Genomic DNA, 19,975 nt, shown 5'->3' with positions numbered 1-19,975 from the left:
CTTTCTCCCTGTACCAATGTCCTCAAGGGTCTTCCCCAGTTTCTTTTCTATTAGCTTCAGAGTGTCTGGCTTTATGTGGAGGTCCTTGATCCATTTGGATTTGAGCTTAGTACAAGGAGACAAGGATGGATCAATTCGCATTCTTCTGCATGCTGACCTCCAGTTGAACCAGCACCATTTGTTGAAAAGGCTATCTTTTTTCCATTGGATGTTTTCAGCCTCTTTGTCGAGGATCAAGTGGCCATAGGTGTGTGGGTTCATTTCTGGATCTTCAATCCTGTTCCATTGATCCTCCTGCCTGTCACTGTACCAATACCATGCAGTTTTTAACACTATTGCTCTGTAGTATTGCTTGAGGTCAGGGATACTGATTCCCCCAGATTTTCTTTTGTTGCTGAGAATAGTTTTAGCTATCCTGGGTTTTTTGTTATTCCAGATGAATTTGATAATTGCTCTTTCTAACTCTGTGAAGAATTGAGTTGGGATTTTGATGGGTATTGCATTGAATCTGTATATTGCTTTTGGCAAAATGGCCATTTTAACTATATTGATTCTACCGATCCATGAGCATGGGAGGTTTTCCCATTTTTTGAGGTCTTCTTCCATTTCCTTCTTCAGAGTCTTGAAGTTCTTGTCATAAAGATCTTTCACATGTTTGGTAAGAGTCACCCCAAGATACTTTATACTGTTTGTGGCTATTGTGAAGGGGGTCATTTCCCTAATTTCTTTCTCAGCCTGGTTATCCTTTGAGTATAGGAAGGTATCATTGAGTAGAGTATTGTTCAGTTTCCACGTGTATGTGGGTTTTCTGTTGTCTCTGGTGTTAACTGGCCTGGTGTCTCTAACTGTAGTCTACCTCCTTGATGGCAGGGAGTGCTCTGTGAGATAAATTATACCAGGCCTCCTGGGAGTCAGACTGGTTATGATGGGACCCCCTGTACCTGGTTAGAGCAGTCCTCCTGTATCTCTGGTAAGGGAAAACCTGGGTCTCTGGTTGTGCCTGACCTCCTGGCAGACTATGGGGTGTAAGAGAGGGGCAGGCATGTCCATCTTCCCCAGGCGACTTCGCAGCCCAGAGAGAAGATGGGGCTCAGGCAGACGGGATAGGTCCCACATCTCCTGGGTTCTGCAGTGGTTCTATCTGACATGAGTTCTGACGTGGGGGGTCTTACCTGTGCCCTTGGTTATGGCAGACCTCCTAGGAGACATGCAGGCTATCGGGTACTGGAGAGGAGCAGACACACCAATCCACTCCTAGTGGAGGTGCAGACCAGAAGGAAGATGGTGTTTGGGCAGAGGGGATAGAAATTTCATACATTTATATAATGGGTTTTTGTGCATTTTGATTCTACCGTATCTTTATCTCTGCAATCCACAATAAAATTGTTGGCCTAGGAGGAGTGTGTTTTAATTACCTCCATTCAGGTGACTTGAGTCTCTACTATGTGCCTGGCAAAGATACATATGATTTTGAGCCAGATGAACAGTGATAATTTGTTTGCATTTTTGGCTGAGAGTGACCTAGTAGAAATTACATGATACCTGGCATAGTGATCCAAGCCTGTCATCTTAGCACGCTGGAGGTCAAGGCAAGATAATCAGGTTTAAAGCCGATCTGAACTACACAGCAAGATATTGTCACAAAACAAACAAAAGGAGGTTGGTGATTACTGTGTGGGTAATCCATGAAAAAATGTAAATTAGAAGGAGGGAGAAGCAAGGAAAAGGGTTGAGTATGGTCTGAGAAGTTCTTTCTGTCGGGAAATATCTGATTTCCAAACAGACAATGTGAAATTTCACCATGGGAAGAAGTAATAACAGTGTCTATGGCAGGGATAGCATGTAGCAACACCCTAGAGTGGTGACAAGCAAGAAGAGCCACATGGCTACTGAAAGAGTGTGACATATGGGTCAGAGTGATTAGGGGGCCTAAGTGGGCTGGGGTCAGTCTGTGGAAGTCTTATTATGGTTTTGTGTCTAAAGAATATGAAGGAAAGTTTGAGGACAGCAGCACAGAGACAAATGAGGGCCTGGAAACAGCGCCACAGTGGAATGTTTGGGATTTAAACTGAAGGCTAGTGAGATGATAATGGAATTTGTCCCAAGCCTAAGTTGGATTCCTGAATAACATATGGCAGCCTAAGGAGAGAATATAACTGATAGCTAGTCTCTGAAATGCCTAGCGTATGTGAGCTGTATGTCCACGCATATATATATATGCACATATACACATATACATATATACATATATATATATACATATATACATATATACATATATATATATATAAAGAGAGAGATTAGAATATCTGGATTAGTTATTATGAATTATTACTTTTTAAAGGCTAGAACATGTTTGTGAGTATCTGACAATATCACACCACCTTAAGCCCCCTTATACCTACTGGCAGCTAGGGCCAGTCCTAACATGAGGAGACTTTGTATCATTGCAGAGGTTAATGGACTGTGGGATTTTGGATAAGACCCTGGGTACTGACCCTGACCAGTCTACAATATTTCCCATTCTTCCTCAGCTGCTTCATGCCCTCAGAAAGGTTCACTTCAAGACTCCTGATGGAACTGAGATTATGTTTGATGCAAATGGAGATTTGGTGTCAAGATTTGACATTCTCCAAGGGCAGAGGACCCCCAAGGGCATATTTCACTTGGTTCATGTAGGCATCATAGACCCTCAAGCCTCTTCAGAGAACAAAATGATGGTCCATTTGAAGGAGGATATCAAAGTGAGTTGCCTGCATGCAGAGATGACTCTTGTGTGCTACTGTGTTAAAGTCACAGGAAAATTCAAAGTCCAGGGTCCTTGATCTCTACGTAAGTAGATGCCACTCTAGATAGAGCCAGTCAATTATAACTGACTGTGCTCTTTACCTCATAAAAGAGAATTCTCTGAATAATACTTAGTCACCAGTAAAAATGAATATATCAGACCTGGAGCTAGAGAGATGGCTTAGCAGTTAAAGTGTGTGCTATGCAGACATTAGGTCTCCAGAACATGTATATGTAGATGGGTCAGTGTGGTTCCCCTGTAATTTTATTCTTGGAAGTTGGAGACAAGGAGATGCCCAAAACAAGGAGCAAGTAAGACTCACCATATGAGCTATCTCAGGGTTTTACTTTGTGCCTCAGTGTGCATAGTGGAAAAGCAGTGGAGGGTGATTCCCAACATTATCCTTGGGCCTCCACATGCACTTATACATACACGCACATAATCATATATAGATATAAAAACACAAATACAGAAAATTACATAACACACAGTTGTGTAAAATTGGATCAAGAACACAGCAGGCTCCCCAAATACAATCAGAATCTGCACCGGTGGTGTTTTGGGAGTATTATCATTGTCTGTGTTCAGGACCCACTCAGTGAAGAGGAAGGTAGTGACCCACTAAACCAGACACCTTACCATGGGCTACCTGAGAAATGAACTTAGCAGACACTCTCAGGTGACTTGCTGTGTTAGATGTTCTCAACCAAAACAAATACCCTAGAAACAGTGTGAAGTGAGGAAATGTTTTTATTGACTCACGGTGTGAGAAGGGCAAGACAGATGGATCCGTTGCTTTGAGTGTGTCTGATTGAGACAATATATCTTGGCAGCAGGGATATGTGGTAGAAGTTTCCCCATTCATGAGCCCCAGAAGTGGGAGGTAGGGCTAGAGACAGATTAGATAGATAAACATGTTAGATCTTACTAGTGCATATCTCCTGTTTCTCTCTTGCTCCATTTAGATCCCATGTCCTATTTCCACCTACAATAGTACATCAAATTATGAGTCTACTGAGGAATTGATCCATTGGTTATGTCAGATACATCAAGATCCAATCATTCTTCAAAAATCCACCATCTCTTAATCGGTGGTACAAAATACACAAGACTTTGGGAGATAATTTGAGATTTAAAAGTTAACAATTATTAACAAATGTTAATAAATTGGCTGTTTTGAGATAGGCATATCTATGTGTGTAATCTGCTGCATAGAAATGATTCAACTTCCTGTCCTATGACAGTGGACAAAGAATTCCCCTCCTTCTGCAACTTTGTCTAACTTTGTCCTGGTGGCATCTCCAGTCAATGGCGACCTAAGGATTTCTTCATGAGAATGAGTTTCTGATAATTTGTGAAGCATAAATGATGCACGCTAGGTGTTCAGAGGATTCTTATGGAATATTATTTTAATGTACTTGCTCTGGGAAGTCCTTTTACTTTCTTCTGTCATAGCAGAGATCTCAGGATTCTGCACTATCATTTAGATAATCCTTGTCTGGAGTTGGAAATGTGCTAAAAGGAACTGAGTCAGTCTTTGTAGGTCTCTACTACAAGTACGGGTTTGAGAGCAGGAGGATGCATGTGTGATTGTGTGCCTGTGTGTGTGCCTGTGTGTGTGCCTGTGTGTGTGTGTGTGTGTGTGTGTGTGTGTGTGTGTGTGTGTGTGTCTATGTCTGTGCTAAGGTGCTAAGGAAGTAAATACCTGTAAATTTTCTTTTTCTGAAGCTTGAGGATACTTAATTATTAGAGTATATGCAAAAGTAACAAACAGGACAGTCAAACTGTAAATCTCAACAGTTTCACAAAGGAGGGAGATGGGGAAAGGAACTGAGACATGAGTCATGTCTTCTGAGTTAGGCATGGAGTCCAACAAGCGATCACAGGCTGCAGGAAGCTTCAGAGAAAGAGAAAGAAAGCCAAGAGTAGCAAGGGAAGCATGTCCAGGTTATGGGGTGTGTCCAAAAGAAAGTAAAAAATAATAAAAAGGGAAACATAAAAAAATGGTTTCCTGAGTAACGGAGACAAGCAGGATGGTTTGACAGAAGGATATGGCAGTGTTTCTGTAATATCTAAAAATATTACAGTTTCTTTTCTAGTGTATTTTGCATGTATGCATATTTGCCTGCATACATATTATGTGTATACCTGGTGTCTACAGAAGCCCGAAGATGGAATTGGGTCTTTGGAACTGGAGTTACAGTGTGAGGTGCTCTGAGGGTGATGAGAATTGAACCCTGCTTCTCTGAGAGAGCAGTATGTACTTCTGCCAGCTTAGCCATCTCCCTGTACATTCAGTTGTTGATGTAGGTGCCACAGAGAGATTGGAAGACTGTTTAGCTAAGTTTTTGAAGTCATTAGCCAAAGAAGCTATATGTAACCCTCCTCCTATTACATGCAATGGTACTTCTGCAATTGAGCATCTCTTAGGATATATATGTTTCCTGAAAGGCATCTCATCCAGTGGGCTGAGAGGAACTTGTTCTGTTCTGCTTCTCAGGGTGAGGCTAAGCATGATTTCCTGGAGAGTCACAGTGACACTCTGCTTACTGTTACCAGGTGCCCACCTCCGTCTGCAGTGAAAGCTGCCTTCCAGGGTTCAGCCAAGTGCCCCAACTGGGAGCCCCCCACTGCTGTTTCGATTGCAGCCCATGCCCCGAGGGACAGTTTGCAGACCAAAGAGGTAAGGGCTTATGGACCTGAAATCTGAGGGACCCACAGAGCACTGTGAGCCTGCTGTATTTCTTCATTGTCTTAGTTGCTGTTGTACTGCTGTACAGAAAAACCATGGCCAAGGTAGTTTCTAAAAAATAACATTGATATGGGGGGTTTACTTAGAGTTTTAGAGACTGAGTCCATGACGATCACAACAGGAAAGAGGCAGGCAGGCAGACATGGTACCACAGTAACTGAGAGCTTATATGCTGATCCATATAAGTGGGGCAGAGATGTGGAGAGTGGGCATGGTCTGGGATTTTGGACTCTCAAAGACCACAGTCAGAAACACATCTCTGACATGGCTATATCTTACAATCCACCACCTACAGTCTACCACCTACAGTCTATCAAGTAGAAATCAAACATTCAAATATATGAGCCATGGGGGTAATTCTTATCTACCAAGATGAAAACCACTGCACTCATCTACTAAGATGGTACACAATCTCTATTTTATGTGGACATTAGGAAGGAACATCATTAAGTATGTTACTATTTTTATTTAATTTTATTTTTATTTATTTTTTTTTTTTACTTTTCATCCCATTCTCTGCCCTCCTCCTCCCATTTACCCTCTTCCACAATCCTTTTACCATTCCCTCTCCTCTAAGTATATGGGGACTCGCTGGGTACCCCCCTCTCCTGACACATCAAGATTCTGTGAGCTATACACATCCTCTCCCACTGAGGCTAGACAAGGTAGACCAGATGCAAGAACATATCTCATGAACAGGCAACAGCTTTTGAAATAGGTCCCATTCCAGTTGTTCAGGACCCATATGAAGACCAAACTGCACATCTGCTATATATAGAGACACCTAGGTCAAGTCCGTGTATGTTCTTTGGTTGTTGGTTCAGTCTTTGCGAGTCCCAAGGGTCCATGTTTAATTTATTCTGTTGGATGCCAATCTAGACTATTATACCCAGCAAATGTTCCATCACAAAATACTTCAAGATAAAGCCAAATTAAAATAAAATCTATCCACAAATTCACCCCTAAAGAAAATACAACCCATGGAGGATAATTACATCTAAGAAAATACAGGAAATAAGTAATTCCATACTAGCAAAACAAGGGAAGCACAAAGAAATACACATATACAAAGAAACACACACACACCACCAACATCAAAATAACAGGAAATTACAATCACTTGTCATTAATATCTGTCAACATCAATAAACTCAATTCCCCAATAAAATGACACAGAATAAGAAAATAGACTTGAAAAGAGGATTCATCATTCTACTACATACAAGAAATAGACTTCAGCATTAAAGATAGATATTACTTCAAAGTAAAGGTCTATAAAAATGTTTTCCAAGCAAATGGAGTAACTATTCTAATATCTAATAAAATAGAATTTCGACCAAAATTAATTAAAAGAGACAGGTAAGGACATTTCCTACTCATCAGAAGAAAATATCTCAACTCTGAATATTTATGCCCCCAAGCACAATGGCACCTGCGTTTGTAAAAGAAATGTTCCTAAAGTTTAAATCACACATTGAACTCCACACATCAATAGTAGGATATTTCAATAGCCCAATCAGCAAATGACAGGTCATCTGGACAAAACCTATGAGGAAATAACAGAACTAATAGACATTATGAATCAGATGGACCTAACAGAAATCTATAGAATATTTCCCCTGAACACAATAGACAATGCCTTTTTCTCAGCATCTCATGGATTCTTCTCCAAAGTTGACAATATAGTTGGTAACAAAGCAAGCATCAACAGGTATAAGAAAATTGAAATAATGCCCTGTATCTTCTCAACACTACATTTTAAAGCTGGACTTCAACAACAAAAGAAACACCTGAAAACCTACACACTCATGGAAAGTGAACAACTCTCTACTCAGTGATCTCTGGGACATGGAAAAAGAAAGAAATTAAAGACTTTCTAGAATTCAATGAAAATAAAGGCACAAGATAAGCAAATTTATGGGACACAATGAAAGCAGGGCTTAGAGGAATATGCATAGCAATAAGTGCCTTCCTAAGAAACCAGAAAGTTCTCATACTAGCCATTCAAAAGTATATCTGAAAGCTCTAGAAAAAAGAAGTGAGCACACAAAAGTGGAGTAGAAGGCAGGAAATGATCAAAATTAGGAATGATATCAATCACTTAAAAACAAAGAAAACAACACAAAGAATCAATGAAACTGAGAGCTGGTTCTTTGAGAAAACCAACAAAATAGACAAGACCTTAGCCAATCTAACAAATCTACAGAGAGCATATCCAAATAAACAAAATCATAAATGAAAGAGGAGACCTAACAGCAGACACTGGGAAAATTCAGAGAAGACTGTATTCCACAAAATTGGAAAATCTTTTTTTTTTTGTATTTCATTTTTTTATTGAGTATCTTCTTCATTTACATTGCCAATGGTAAAACCTTTCTCAATTTCCCCCCTCCCAAAAGTCCCCATCCCCAGTGATTCCCTTCCCCACTTCCCCCCCCCAACTTCCCCCCCATCTGTTTCCCTTTGTTGTGGCCTCTATTGAGCCTTTACCTGACCAAAGACCACTCCTCCCACTGATGCCCAAAAAGGCATTCCTCTGCCACATTTTTGGCTGGAACCATGTATACCCCTTGGTTGATGCTTCAGTCCCTGGGAGTCTTGGGATCTATCTGTCCAAAGTCATTGTTCTTCCTATGGGGCTGTAAACCCCTTCAGCTCCTCTGACCACCCTCCAGATCCTCCACTGGGGACCCCAAGCTCAGTCCAATAGTTGGTTGCTAGTTTCTGTCTCTGAATTTGTAAGGCTCCGGCAGGGCCCCTCTGGAGACAGCCATGGCATGCTCCCTTTGGTACATACTTCTCATTGTACTTCCCCGTGTCGAGGTTTGCTGACTATTTATAGGATGAATCCCTAGGTAGGGCACTCGCTGGGTGGCCTTAACTTCAGACTCTGCTCTACACATTGCCTCCCTTGTTGCTCCTGTGAACATTTTGCTCCCTTTCTCAGAGGAACCATAGCACCCTCACTTAAGTACTCATTCTTCTTGAACTTCCTGTGCTGGGTGAATTGTAACTTGTATATTTTGAGCTTTTGAACTAGCATCTGCTTATTAGTGACTGCATACCATGTGCATTCTTTTGTGACTGGGTTACCTTGCTCAGGATGACACTTTCTAGTTCCATCCATTTGCCTAAGAATTTCATGAATTCATTGTTTTTAATAGCTGAATAGTACTCCATTGTGTATATATACCAGAATTTCTGTATCCATTCCTCTGTTGAGGGACATCTGGGTTCTTTCCAGCTTCTAAATAGATGATTTTCTTTTTTTTTATTCAATATAATTTATTTACATTTCAAATGATTTCCCCTTTTCTAGCCCCCCACTCCCCGAAAGTCCCGTAAGCCCCCTTCTCTTCCCCTGTCCTCCCACCCACCCCTTCCCACTTCCCCGTTCTGGTTTTGCCAAATACTGTTTCACTGAGCCTTTCCAGAACCAGGGGCCACTCCTCCTTTCTTCTTGTACCTCATTTGATGTGTGGATTATGTTTTGGTAAATAGATGATTTTCTAGATACATACTACCAGTCAAAGATAAAGTTAATCAAGACCAGGTAAAGTACTTAAATATCCCATAACACCTAAAGAAATAGAAGCAATCATTAAAATTCTCCCAAATGGAAAAAAAAACAAAAAAAAATAAACAAACAGAAAACACCTGGGCCCGATAGTTTTAGTGTAGAATTCTACCAGATTTTCCAATAAGAGCCAATATTCCTTAAACTATTCCACAAACAAGAGAACGCTACTCTTATAATAATTGTTCTTGAATAAGTGCTTTATTGAGTAGGACAAGTAAATTATCCATAATTGCACAACCTGATGAATTGTCCAATAGCAAGCACTGCTTACCCTTTGCCCCCATATCAATAAACTTAGTGTCAGAGGGTAATAGTGCTGCAGGCCTTGAATCAAAGCATTGAGAGTCAGAGGCTATCTGATCTTTATAAGTGAGTTTGAAAGCAGCCTGGTCTACAGAAGGAATCTGAGAATGGCCAAGGCCACACCCAGAGAAGTCCTGTCTTGAAAAATGAAAAATATAAACATATAAAAAGTACCATGGCATAAGCTACTTCCACAACTGTCTAAGGATCTTATAAAAACACTGACTTCTATGCAGACTGATGGATTTCACTTGCTTTTGAAAGCTCTGGTAAGTGGAATTGCATCATGGTTGTTCTGTTGCAACTTTCTTCTTTCTCTGTATTAGCTGGGTTCATCCCAGAGGTTGAATGGCAACAGACCACCACATTCTGGGCTGTTTTTATACAGAGCTTACTCCTTTACATGCTGAAAGCTGGAAATGCAAAGCCAAGTTGTCCCCAGAATGGTATTTCTGAGGGGTATTGAGGGGAGATGTCTGTATACCTATGTGTCCCCTCCTTTTAGTTTGTTGTTTAGCTTTGAGACAACATCTTTCAATGCAGCCCTGTCTGGATTGGAACTCACTATGTTAAACAGGCTAACCTCTAAGATAGAAATCCACCTCTTCTACCTCTCAAGTGCTCAGAATAAGTCATATGTAGCCACATTGTGCTCCAACTCCCCCTTCTCATCAGGATAGCAGTCCTGCTGGAACTAGAGTATACCCTGGTGACTTCATTTAACCTGTATTATATCATCTCCAATTGCCTTACTGTGAAATACAATCCCATTTTGAGAAACTGAGGAAAAGGATTTTTAAATATGTATTTTCAAGGTATAATTCTGTCTTAAACATCTGGCAATATGACTTTTTACTCTTGAAGAAAAAAAGTAATCACTAAAAAGCTCACATGAGAGAAGATTCTTGTGCCTGAGCAGTGTAGTCTCCAAGTTCAGTTAGAGAACCTGTCTCAACAACTATTAAAGAGAGGGTCTGGAGAGATGGATCAGCAGTTAGAAGCATCCACATGGTGCTTCACAACCTTCTGTAACTCCAGTTACAAGAAATGTAATGATATCTTCTGACTTCTGCAGGTACATGATATCCATATGTATGCATAGACAAAATACTCAACAAATTAAATACAGTAAATTATTCCATATAGATATAGATATATGGAAGATAGATAGATAGATAGATAGATAGATAGATAGATAGATAGATAGATAGACAACTAAAATGAGTTCAATTTCTGTCAACTTTGACAACGTGAGTTCATCTCCTGAGACTCGCATAGTGAAAGGATAGGACCAAATTCCTGAAAGTTGTCCTGGCCTGCAAGTGCACACCAAGGCATACCTGAGCTCACACACATACATACAATATATACAAAGTGAATAAATATGTAATATATAAACAAAATAAAATAAACAAATTTGACTGAAAAATAATAATGTGTGGAAAATGATTGAGAACAATATCTGATGATAATCTTGGGTCTCCACGTGCAGGTGCATCCATACCATACATATATGAACACACAAATATGCACACACAAACACACCCTAACCCATATGAGTTATATATAGTAGTGCAGTTTTCTAACCAAACCACTTAAGAGGGTAAGGAAGAAGACTGAGGAATTCAAGGTAATCTGCTACTCAGCCAGATCAAGAACAGGCTGAGTTACAGGAGACACTCTTTTAAAGCAGAATCAAAGCCTTCGCACAAAACACATATAGACAGCTCGGGACCATCCTCCGCCACAGCATGCTATATCCAGGTGGCACAGGGAGGTAGCTAACTACCCAGGAGTGCAGAGAAGGACCATCCTCTGCCACAGCATGCCATATCCGGGTGGCACAGGGAGATAGCTGACCACCCAAGAGTGCGGAGATGCCGGACAGCACAGGTAGGGCCACCACTGTTGCTCAGAGAAAACAGTCCAAAACCCTGAGGACATAGGGGACTAGGAGCAGCCTGGGACAGGAGTCTTCTGATTTTTGTCCACACCCAGAGCTGATCCTGGGCCACAGAGCTACATACCCCAAAACAACCACAAGAGAGCTTGTTTCCGAGGAGTACATACATACCTGTGTACACAGAGAGAATGAATCTCCCAGGAGCACAGATACATAGGTTTGCAGGACAGATAAGCCACAGTCAGAGACAGCAAGACCAGCTAATACCAGAGATAACCAGTTGGCAAAAGGTAAACACAAGAACATTACCAACAAAAACAAAGTCAACATGGCACCATCTGATCAAAGTTCTCTCACAGCAGCAAGTCCTGGATACCCCCAAGACACTGGAAAAGCAAGATCTGGATTTAAAATCACATCTTATGATGTTTCCTTAAAGAAGGAAAAAATAACTCCCTTAAAGAAATACAGGAAAACATGAGTCAACAGGTAAAAGCCCTTAAAAAAAAAAAACACAAAAATCAATTATAGAAATACAGGAGGAGATGGGTCAACAAATAGAAACCCTTAAAGAGGAAACACAAAAATCCATTAAAGAATTACAGGAAAGCAGAAACAAACAAGTGAAGGAACTGAACAAAACCATCTAGGACCTAAAAATGGAAGTAGAAACAACAAAGAAAGCACAAAGGGAGACAAGTCTGGAAATAGAAGACCTTGAAAAGAAATCAGGAGTCATAGATGCAAGCATCAACAACAGAATACAAGAGATAGAAGAAAGAATCTCAGGTGCTGAAGATGCCATAGAAAGTCTTGACTCAACAATCAAAGTAAATGCAAACTGCAAAAAGCTTGTTACCCAAATTATCAAGGAAATCCAGGAAACAATGAGAAAACCTAACCTAAGGATTATATGCTTAGAAGAGAGTGAAGATTTACAACTTAAAGGGCCAGTAAATATCTTCAACAAAATTATAGAAGAAAATTCCCCTAACCTAAAGAAAGGGATGCCCATGAAAATACAAGAAGCCTACAGAAATCCAAACAGACTTGAACAGAACAGAAATTACTCTCGTCACATAATAATCAAAACACCAAATGCACTAAACAAAGAAAGACTCTTAAAAACAGTAAGGGGAAAAGCCCAAGTAACATAAAAAGGCAGACCTATCAGAATTACACCAGACTTCTGACCAGAGACCATGAAAGCTAAAAGATCCTCGGCGGATCTCATACAGACCCTAAGAGAAAACAAATGCCAGCCCAAACTACTGTACCCAACAAAATTCTCAATCACCACAGATGGAGAAACCAAGATATTCCATGATAAAACCAAATCTACACAATATCTGTCCATAAATCCAGCCCTACAAAGGATAATAGATGGAAAACAACAACACAAGGAGGGAAATTGTACCCTAGAAAAAGCAATAAAGTAATCTTCTTTCAACAAGGCCAAACAAAGATAATCAAACAAACATAAAAATAACATCAAAATAACAGGAAGCAACAATCACTATTTCTTAGTATCTCTTAACATCAATGGACTCAATTCCCCAGTAAAAAGACACAGACTAACAGATTGGATACATCAACAGGACCCAGCATTTTTGCTGCATACAGGAAGTGCACTTCAGTGTCAAAGACAAACACGACCTCAGAGTAAAAGGCTGTAAAACAATTTTCTAAGCAAATGGTCCCAGGAAAGAAGCTAGAGTAGCCATTCTAATATCAGATAAAATTGACTTTCCGCCAAAAGTCATCAAAAAACATGGAAGGACACTTCATAATCATCAAAGGAAAAATCTACAAAGAAGAACTCTCATTTCCAAACATCTATGCTCCAAATGCAAGGACACCCACAATCATAAATGAAACCTCACTAAAGTTCAAAGCATACATTGCACCTCACACAATAATTGTGGGTGACTTCAACACCCCACTCTCATCAATGGACAGATCAGAGAAACACAAACTAAACAGAGACACAGTGAAACTAACAGAAGTTATGGACCAAATGGATTTAACAGATGTCTATAGAACATTTCATCCTAAATCAAAAGAATATACCTTCTTCTAGGCACCTCATGGTACCTTCTTTAAAATCGCCCATATAATTGGTCACAAAACAGACCTCAACAGATATAAAAACATTGAACTAATCTCATGCCTCCTATCAGATCACTATGGATTAAGGGTGGTCTTCAATAGCAAAAATAAATAAATAAATAACAGAAAGCCCACATACACATGGGAGCTGAACAATGCTTTACTCAATGATACCTTGGTCAAGGAAAAAACAAGGAATGAAATCAAAGACTTCTTAGAATTTAATGAGAATGAAGGCACAATATACCCAAACTTATGGGATAAAATGAAAAACAGTGCTAAGAGGAAAACTCATTGCTCTGAGTGCCTCAAAAAAAACTGGAGAGAGCATACACTAGCAGCTTAACAGCACATCTGAAAGCTCTAGAATAGAAAAAGCTAATACACCCAAGAGGAGTAGAAGGCAGGAATCATCAAACTCAGGGCTGAAATCATCCAAGTAGAAACAAAAAGAACTATACAAAGAATCAACAAAACCAGGAGCTGGTTCAGTGAGAAAATCAACAAGGTTGATAAACCCTTAGACAGACTAACAAAGGGGCACAGAGACAGTAACCAAATTAACAAAATCAGAAATAAAAAGGGAGATATAACAACAGAAACTGAGGAAATTCAAAAAATCATCAGAACGTACTACAAAAACTATACTCAATACAACTGGAAAATCTGGATGAAATGGACAATTTTCTAGACAGATACCACATACAAAAGTTAAATCAGGATCAGATAGGCCATTTAAAGAGTCCCATAACCCCTAAAGAAATAGAAGGGGTCATTGAAAGTCTCCCAACCACAAAAAGCACAAGGCCAGATGGTTTTAGTGCAGAATTCTATCAGACCTTCAAAGAAGACCTAACACCAATACTCTTCAAACTATTCCACAAAATAGAAATAGAAGAAACTCTACCTAACTCATTCTATCAAGCCACAATTACACTGATACCAAACCCACACAAAGATCCACCAAAGAAAGAGAACTTCAGACCAATTTCCCTTAAGAATATTGGTGCAAAAATACTCAGTGAAATTCTTGCCAACCCTGCAAGCAAACATCTGCCTCTATATTTTTCTGTCCCTGGAGAGCCTCTCAGGAGACAGACTCCTGTCAGCATGTTTTGTTTTTTGGTACCCATCATATTCTGTTACTCTCTTGTAGATGAATGAACTAGCAATATTCACAATGTTGGGGTTAATAGAGCTGAAAACCATGTTGCAATTCTTGTGACTTATTGTTATACCATCTCGTCTGTTTTGGTGATCTACTCTTCCAAGGGACGTTCAACGCTCTTCCTCCACTTGACTTCAGTTGCATTCTTTTCAGGAAACATTGTTCTTTATATATTTCCACTCAAGCTCTTCTTAGTCTCTAGATTAAGAAAAAACCAATGCCTTCACTCTTTTATGCCCAAGGATTTCCATGCTGATCCTTCTGATTTATAGTATGAGGAAGAGAGACATGAAAGAAGCCAAGAAAATTGGGAAACAGGAGTAGTGTCCATGTTTGTATTGTGTTTATGTGTGTACAAGGTCTAGCGGGACTTCAATTAATATTGCATTGCATCGATAATAGGAAAGTTGTGTCACTGTATTTATCTCATTAAAATAAGTAAATAAGTATTTCTACTGAATTTAGCAATAAGGTAAGGTTGTTGATATACAAGTTTTCATGTTTCATTATTTGTAATAAATTCATATGTGGTACAAAAAATAATTCTTGCCAACCGAATCCAAGAACACTTCAAAACCACAATAAGTAGGCTTCATCCAAGGGATGCAGGGATGGTTCAATATATGGAAATCCATCAATGTAATCCAATATATAAACAAACTCAAAAAACACCACATGATAATTTCATTAGATGCTGAAAAAGCATTTGAAAAAGTTCAGCATCTTTTAACTTTCATGTTAAAAGTCTAGGAAAGTTCAGGAATTCATGGAATTCACTATGTTCAATAAACATAGTGAAAGCAATATACAGCAAACCAGTAGCCAACATCAAACTAAATAGAGAGAAACTTGAAGCAATCCCAATGACATCAAGGACTAGAGAAGGCTGCCCTCTCTCTCTCCATATCTATTCAGCATAGGACTTGAAGTCCTAGCTAGAGCAATTAGACATCAAAACGACATCAAAGGGATACAAATTGGAAAGGAAGAAGTCATACTGTCACTATTTGCAGTTGATATGATAGTATACTTAAGCAACCCAAAAAAAAACCACCAGAGAACTCCTACAGCTGATAAACAACTTCAGCAAAGTGATCAGATATAAAATTAACTCAAACAAATCAGTATCCTTCCTGTACTCAAAGGATAAACAGACTGAGAAAGAAATTTGGGAAACAACAACCTTCACAATAGTCACAACATAAAATATCTTGGTGTGTCTCTAACCAAACAAGTGAAACACCTGTATGACAAGAACTTCAAGTCTCTGAAGAAAGAAATCGAAGAAGACCTAGAAGATGGAAAGATCTCCCATGCTTGTGGATTGGCTGGATTAATATAGTAAAAATGTCCACCTTGCCAAAAACAATCTACAGATTCGATGCAATCTCCCTCACAATTCTAACTCAATTCTTCATAGCGTTAGAAAAAGCAATTCTCAAATTCATCTGGAATAACAAAAACAAAGGATAGCTAAAACTATGCTCAACAGTAAAAGAACTTCTGAGGGAATCAGTATCCTGGACCTCAAGCAGTACTACAGAGCAATTGTGTTAAAACTGCATGGTAGTAGTACAATGACAGACAGATAAAACAATGGAATAGAATTGAAGACTGAGAAATGAACCCATACACCTATGGTCACTTTATCTTTGACAAAGGAGCTAAAACCATCCAGTGGGAAAAAGATAGCCTTTTCAACAAAAGGTTCATCTGGCAGTTAGCATGCAGAAGAATGCAAATTGATCCAATCTTATCTCCTTGTAAAAAGCTCAAGTCCACGTGGATCAAGGACTTCCACATAAAACCAGAAACACTGAAACTAATAGAAAAGAAAGTAGGGAAGAGCCTCAAGCACATGGGCACAGGGGAAATTTTCCTGAACAGAACACCAATAGCTTATGCTCTAAGATCAAGAATTGACAAATGGGACCTCATAAAATTACAAAGTTTCTGTAAGGCAAAGGATACTGTGAATAGAACAAAACAGCAACCAACAAATTAGCAACCCTACATCAAACAGAGGGTTAATTCAAGAAGCTAGACTCAGGAGAACCAAATAACCCTATTTAAAAAAAATGGGATAGAGAGCTAAACAAAGAATTTTCACCTGAGGAATATTGAATGGCTGAAAAGCACCTAAAGAAATGTTCAACATTCATAGTCATCAGGGAAATGCAAATCAAAACAACCCTGAGATTTCACCTCACACCAGTCAGAATGGCTAAGATCAAAAAGTCAGGAGAAAACAGGTACTGGCAATGATGTGAAGAAAGAGGAACACTCCTCCACTGCTGGTGGGATTGCAAGCTGATACAACCACTCTGGAAATCAGTTTGTTGGTTCCTCTGAAATTTGGGCATAATACTACCAGAGGACCCTGCTATACCACTCCTGGGCATATACCCAGAGGATTCTCCAGCATGTAATAAGGACACATGCTCCACCATGTTCATAGCAGCCCTATTTATAATAGACATAAGCTGGAAATAACTCAGATGTCTCTCAACAGAAGAATAGATACAGAAAATGTAGTATATTTACACAATGGAGTACTACTCAGCTATTTAAAACAATGAATTCATGAAATTCTTAGGCAAATGGGTGCAACTGGAAAACATCACCCTGAGTAAGGTAACCCAATCTCAAAAGAACACACATGGCATGCAGTCACTGATAAGTGCATATTAGCCCAGAAGCTTGGAATACCCAAGACACATTTCACAGATCAAATGAAACTCAAAAAGAAGGAAGAACAAAGTATGGTTACTCTGGTCCTTCTTAGAAGGGAGAACAAAATACCCCAAGGAGGAGATACAGAGACAAATTGTGGTGCAGAGTCTGAAGGAAGGACCATGCAGAGACTTCCCCACCTAGGGATCCATCCCAAATATAGTTACAAAACCCAGAAACTATTGTGGATGCCAACAAGTGCTTGTTGACTGTAGCCTGATATAGCTGTCACCTGGGAGGCTCTGCTAGTGCATGACAAATAGAGAGGGGGGCACTCTCAGCCAGCCACTAAAGTGAGCACAGGGTCCCCAATAGAGCAGCTAGAGAAAGGACCCAAGGAGGTGAAGGGGTTTGCAGTGCCATAGAAGGAACAACAGTATGAGCCACCCAGTACCCCAGAGCTCCCAGGTCAAAACCATCAACAAAAGAGTACTCATAGAGGGAACCATGGCTCCAGATGCATATGCAGCAGAGGATGGCCTTGTTGGACATCAAAGGGAGGAGAGGCCCTTGGTCCAGAGAAGGCTCGATGCCACAGTGTGGGGGAATACTAGCACAGAGAAGTGAGAGTGGGGAACAGGAGGAGGAGGGATAGGTTAGGGGATTTGGGTAAAGAATATATCTAACAAAAACAGATATAGAATGTACAAATTTCTCTTTGTGTCTCTGCACCTAATATTACCAATTCTGAACCTGGACACCAAGAATAATTCATAAATACATTAATTAATGGGAAAGCTGCAAGAGCAATTAGCACTTAGGACATCTTCCTTCAGAGCTAATGTAGTTCCTATTGTAATACAGATATTATGTATGTGTGTCTCCCACAGACATGAAGAGATGCCTTCTGTGCCCCAAGGAGCAGTACTCGAGCCACAGCAGAGACCACTGCCTGCCCAGGACAGAGATCTTCCTGGCCTTTGAGGAGCCACTGGGCTTCATATTGGCTTTGGCGGCACTCTTGCTGGCTGGTCTGGCTGTCCTGGTTCTTGGCGTGTTCCTGAGGCACCGGGACACACCTGTGGTCAGGGCCAACAACAGGACTCTCAGTTACTTCCTCCTGATCTCTCTTTCCCTGTGTGCCCTGTGTGCCTTGCTCTTCCTTGGGAGACCCACCGTTATCACCTGCCTCCTGCGTCAGACCACCTTTGCTGTGGTATTCACAGTGGCTGTCTCCTCTGTTCTGGCCAAGACTCTAACAGTGGTCCTGGCCTTCAGAGTCACCAGGCCACGGAGCAGGATCCAGGTCTGCCTGAACCCTGGTGCTTCGACCTCAGTGGTCCTCATTGCTTCCACAATACAGGCTGTTCTTTGTGGGGTGTGGTTGGCCACCTCCCCACCATTCCCAGACAGGGATATGGTCTCAGAGCCCCAGCACATTGTCATCCAGTGCCAGGAGGGTTCTGGTGCCACCTTCTTCTGTGTGCTGGGCTACTTGGGTTTCCTGGCAGGGGGTACCTTCTCTGTGGCTTTTCTGGCCAGAGGCCTTCCAGATGTCTTCAATGAGACCAAGTTCCTCACCTTCAGCATGCTGCTCTTCTGCAGTGTCTGGACAGCCTTCCTGCCCCTGTACCACAGTGCCCGGGGAAAGTCCACTGTGGCTGTAGAGATCTTCTCCATCCTGGCCTCCACTGCTGGGCTGCTGGGTGGCATCTTCATCCCCAAGTGCTACATCATCTTACTGAAACCTGAGAGGAACACCTCTGCCTGGCTAAGGCAAGGCCAAAAGGCACAGCAAGAAAAACAGTGAGATGCTCCTCACAAGAGAAGGCATCCCCACAAATCATCACCAAAATGCCTCAAGATCGAGTCCTCAGGGGAGGAACCAGGACCACGTGCATGATTTCATTTCATTGTTTTTGTGTGGATCAAAAGATATTTAAAGACAGATCAAGATTAAACTGAGATACTTAGAGCACAACAAATGACTATTGGGTTTAGAGTGGATTTATAGATGGTCACTGACTATTCTCTCCATATGTATTGCTGAAAGTCATCACAGTTAAGAATGTGGACTTGGAAAGGGGAGCTTAGAATATTGTTCAATTGATAAAAAGTGTTTGCCAGTAAGCACAGCAATTTGAATGTGATCCTAGGATGCACATGGTGGATGTAGTGAATTGACATCACTGATTCTTTTTCCTCAGACTTCTGCTTGCAAACCACAGCACACCCCTCACATGCATACACACAAAACATTAATGCAAAGGTGCGAAAATGGAGATGAAGTGATGATGATGATGATGATGATGATGATGATGATGATGATGATGTCAAGGGTTGCTGAGGATGTGGGAAATTGACAGGCAGATTGTTGATCTGTTAATTTGTTTGATTGGTTTTTGGTTTTTGGTTTTGGGGGGTTGTTTTGGGTTTTTTATGAGAGGAGGAGTACTGGTTATTAAACCTTTCACTGACAGTTACTTCAGAGACTTATCACATGACTGAGCAATCTCACTTTTATATATATACCCAAAAAAATAAATCATGTCTGTAAAGACTGTTAATGAACCTTCAGAGGACCATTATTTATATAAGTTGCATGAATCTAAATGTTTATCATTTGATGAATATTTTGTAAAACTTAATCCATGACTATGACATTATTTGTAAATAAGTATTAACATAAGTAATAGAAT

The 19,975-nt window shown here is 40.3% G+C and overlaps 1 pseudogene; it reads left to right on the top strand.

Moving 5' to 3' along the window:
- Nucleotides 1–19,086, top strand: part of LOC127683728 (vomeronasal type-2 receptor 26-like) — a 43,591-nt pseudogene extending 24,505 nt beyond the window's left edge.
- The last annotated feature ends 889 nt before the right edge of the window (nt 19,087–19,975 follow it).

The sequence above is a fragment of the Apodemus sylvaticus genome, chromosome 1 (genome assembly GCF_947179515.1).
Source record: "Apodemus sylvaticus chromosome 1, mApoSyl1.1, whole genome shotgun sequence".
NCBI classification, from domain to species: Eukaryota; Metazoa; Chordata; class Mammalia; order Rodentia; family Muridae; genus Apodemus; species Apodemus sylvaticus.
This window is presented reverse-complemented; position numbering and strand designations above follow the sequence as displayed.